Raw genomic sequence first — 4,647 nt, forward strand, 5'->3', positions numbered from 1 at the left:
AAGGTGCCAGGTGTGGCCAAACTGCATCAGATCAAGGGTTTGTCTGGCTCGACAGCCGGCAGTGGCTGTAGCCAGGGGCCTAAGGAAGCACAAGAAAACAAGGGGCAAGTTGGATTAATCCCCCAAGTCTCCTTACCAGCTTCTAATTATTTTCAGCTCAGTTTGATGAGCTTTGCCTGTTTAGTAACTCTTGGTAGATGTCTTTCAAGTAGTTCCCTGTCTCCTCTTGAAGTGAGTAGTGCTTTTATCACATTCTTTGCTGATATCACACTACCTCAGCAGTCTGTATAGTCAGGGCAGGAAAACAGTTACATGGAGGTAGCAATTCAGATGAAAGGAGTATAAAGCAGATCGCGATGTCTTCCCTAAAACGTGGCCATTTCTCTGCGTTCATTAGACAAGGAGCCTCCAGTGACTACTCCAAGCACAAAACTCTACTCTCTAGATGCCTGGTGGAGTGAATATCCCTTGAAGTCTCTGCCCATCAAGTCCCCCTTGAGTGAGAGAAGAGCCTGGCTGTCTCGACAGCTTACCTCCAGCTTACCTCCTCAGCGTAACCCCGTAACTCAGCCCCTCAGCACTGTCAGCCCCCAGGCAGCCCCCTCCCCAGCACCCCCTTGGCTGGCCAAGCAGCTGCAGCAATGCTGGAAACCCCCTGCTGCTCACCCCCTGCTGCTCTTCGGTCTGTTACAATTTCTCTGGAGCCTTTGGGGAATGCGGGAGAGACCTGGGAGCGACCTCCTGCCGTGTAGAATGATGTCTGAAAGCTGAAATGAGTTGTGTGCACATAATCAGCTGTAGAGTTCATGTCAGGGGAAGATGTAACAAGCAGGGGAGCGGGGGAAGTGAGCAGAGAAGGGAGATGGGATGTCTTCTGATTTAATCATTTAGATTCCTCTAGACACAAGGAAAGCAGAGGGGCCCCCTGTAAACATGTTGGGGGGGATTCATTTCATGTGGAGAACCAGGTGAGCAGCACTCCGCAGATGCTTAGTCTTCCCCTCTATCTCTGCTCACAGTAGAAGCACATTAGACAGCTCACTGAGTAAACAAAAGGTAACAGTCACATGGCTAAAGGTAAAGGAAATCATTTCTACTAGAACCTTTGGAAGCCTTAAATGTCTCACTTGTGGAAGATATGCCCTTTATGCCTGCTTCTCTGTCACGTATCATCTTTTTTGAGAGATAAGATACAGAAGCTGTGTCCACACAGATTTGGATTTCACAACAAACTATTTCAAAATGCATCATGTTTAAATCATTAATGAACCACAACGTGTGTTACCAAAGCAACTTTTAAAAAGCTTTTTTTTTTTTTTTTTGTTTTTTCTGCATTTTTTACAATGCAGACATGACAGACTATACTCTTCAGATTATTTAAGGATGTATCAATACAAAATGGGCCTGTGCACACCTCGTGAAGTTCAACAAGGCCAGGTGCAAGGTCCTGCACCTGGGCTAGAGCAATCCCAAGCACAAACACAGGCTGGGCAGCAAAGGGGTTGAGAGCAGCCCTGAGGAGAAGGACCTGGGGGTTTTTGTGGATGAGAAGCTCAATGTGAGCTGGCAAGGTGTGCTTGCAGCCCCGAAAGCCAACTGTTTGCTGGGCTGCATCAAAAGCAGCATGGCCAGCAAGGCAAGGGAGGGGATTCTGCCCCTCTGCTCTGCTCTCAGGAGACCCCACCTGGAGTGCTGCATTCAGCTCTGGGGCCCCAGCACAGGAAGGACATGGGCCTGTTAGGATGAGTCCAGAGGAGGGCCACAAGGATGATCAAGGGACTGGAGCTCCTCTCCTATGAAGACAGGCTGAGTTAGTTGGGGTTGTTCAGCGTGGAGAAGAGAAGGCTCTGGGGAGACCTTACAGCGGCCTGACAGTACCTAAAGGGGGCCTGCAGGAAAGCTGGGGAGGGACTCTGTGTCCTGACAAGAGTCAAATTCGGAAGAGGACATGTGGGCATGAAGACGAGGCAGACATGAGGAAGCAACCAGAGAGCAGCCTTGAAGCTGCTACAGCTTAACTGTAGAAACAAGCAGAACATGGCAGCACAGAGTGGAATGTCTCAGAGAAAGACTGCTGAAATCTTAAACTGATCCCATCGGTTTTGTTGATCAGAGATCATAGGACTGGACTAACCACAAGGGCAAATCCAGCTGATGGCTGCTGACATGCAGGTGCTGCACCAACTTCAGGTAAAAATAAAAGCTGGCAAGCAAGCAAACTGCTTACCATGAAATCAGGCAGGAAGCACAAGCAAAGCCTGTGGCTTGCATACTGAAAGATAAAAATGAGGGAAAGAGCTTCAAAAGCTGCCAGTCATAAAAATTACAAAAATCTCTGCAAAGGCTGTGGCCTAAAACCATTTTAACCCCGTTAGCTGATCAAAGGGAAATTGCAGATTGCTTACTCAAAGATCTGAGCAATTTCTTAAGCCCTGCGTTCTTCATTTCTGTTAGAACTAAGAAAAAAAAATACTTCTCTGCTCCCTATTCAAGAGCAGGGAGCAGAGACTCCTACAGCTGTTGGGCAGCTGTCACAGATCAAGACACAGTCCCTCCTCACACCTCACCATTATATGTAAATATGGTGGCACCAATTAGTTAGAAAGCTGGGATTTATGATAATTACCTACTGAAGAGTTGGCATCTCAGGGGGTTCAAGAATACAGATTCTTGGTGCCTTTGCAAAGAAAAAGGTAAAAACATTCCTGCAGTGACACCAAGGTATATCGATTTTCTCAACTGCTGAGAAAAATCCATGTCAAAATGACATCAACAGATTGTTCGTGAGGCTGTTGAAAAGGCTTTTGCAGAAACAGTCTGGCTTTCATCCTCATCCTAGTTTGAAGAGAGCAGAGTCAAGGTCTCTACCTGGCCTTTGCAGAGCTAACCAAAGACTCCAGCACTGTCAGCCACAAGCAGCCCAGAGGCATATGCATAAATTTGGATGTACAAATAAGTTTGCGAACATATTTTGCTTATTTTGTGATGGCACGGCGTAGTGCAGTGGTTCTCGGTGATGACAAGATGTCAAAGACTGTCCCTGTCAAAAACAGCCCCAAGCAAGGCTATGTCCTAGCACAGCTCTTGTTTACTGTCTGCTATGCAGCAATACTTCTTGCTGCGTCTGGAAGCAGCAGTGAAGGGAGCTGCTTTAATTATTTTATAGGTGGCTGAATTGCTAAGCTGGAGAGATGCCAGGCTAAATCAAAAGTCAAAGAGGTCCTCCCAGGCAATCTGCCCTTTGCTGCTGACAGAGCACTGGGTGTGCAGAGTATTACTGATGGCTTTGATCGCGCTGCCATGGCTCAGCCTTGTCACAAGCATAAAGCAAATAATGCTGCCTTTTTCCAGGCAGAAGCATGCTGAGCTAGTAGTGTGCCTTGCAATACAATACCGAAGACTTACAGGTGAAATCCCGCTGTCTTGGCTGCAAGCTGCCTCGAACAAACACCATGGCTGATAACACTCATGCAAAGGAGGGAGAGGGTCATGCAGCTTTTGAAAGATTAAAGCTGTGTGTGAACTAAAGGAGGCACTTGACTTCAAATACAAGTAAAGATGAGTCGTGTTCCTGTCATCATCACTCTTCTCCTCATTAGGGGTCTCAGGCAATACAAAAGCATTGCACCGAGAGTATCAACGCATTCTGTGTGCACTACTTTTATGCTCTTTCAGATAAAAAAAAAAATGTCAGGACAACATTGAACAGTGAGATTTGAAGCACTGTCAAATATTAACCACTGCCAGTGTCTCTTGGAGGCTTAGCTACACTGGTGTGAGCACTGGTGCATGCAGCATTCAAGGCATGGCACATAGTTGTGTTCTGTGGTGGAAGGTGAGGTGAAGTCCAGCCAGCCTTACGAGCAGACATCCAACACTGATGTTCAGTTGTGCTAGTTTCACAGAGCAGGAGGCTCACTGCTGTCTGCTGGGGTCGTGATGATGTATTGATGCCATCACAGCCTCTCACTGAAGTGGAACAACGCAATGACACAGAAAAGGAATGAGAGGGAAATGCCTAATTAAGCATTATTCCTGTGCTACCGCAATTTTTTTATGCATTGCAAATAATAGGCAAGTTTCTCAGAAAAGAAAATTCAAGCACTGAATTTTCTGGGTACAATATCTCAGTAAAAAGATACAATTTTAAAATTCTGCAGCTTTTAAAATACTTCAAGACAAAGAAAGGAAGGAAATGGCCTTGACACCTATACCCTGCAACAAACAAGAAAAGCTATTATACACACTATGCTCTGATGTTTTGTGATAAAATAGATACTTTTTGGTTAAGAGTCTTAGTATATGCAGCTTATTTATAAAATATGGGGTTCTTAAATTGTATTGGCACCATGCAGCATAAAGAAAAGGAGGAAATGGAAATGTAGAATAAATACAGAAGTGCTCATTTTCTTCATGAACTATGATTCCTACACCTGGTTTCCCACTTTCTGGGCTGTCCCACATGTTTACCAAAGCCTACTTTCAGATTTATATTAATGTGAATCCAGTTTAACACCAGCAAAATTGTTTTAATCTCACAGCTCCAAGTCCTGGTTACTCTTGTATTACTGGAGTTGCTTCCAATACATTAGTGTAGGTGTTGCCTGTGGAGGCTTTTACATGACTCAAAGGTAAGGAAACCTTCAA

Source organism: Oxyura jamaicensis, chromosome 2, assembly GCF_011077185.1.
Source record: "Oxyura jamaicensis isolate SHBP4307 breed ruddy duck chromosome 2, BPBGC_Ojam_1.0, whole genome shotgun sequence".
NCBI classification, from domain to species: Eukaryota; Metazoa; Chordata; class Aves; order Anseriformes; family Anatidae; genus Oxyura; species Oxyura jamaicensis.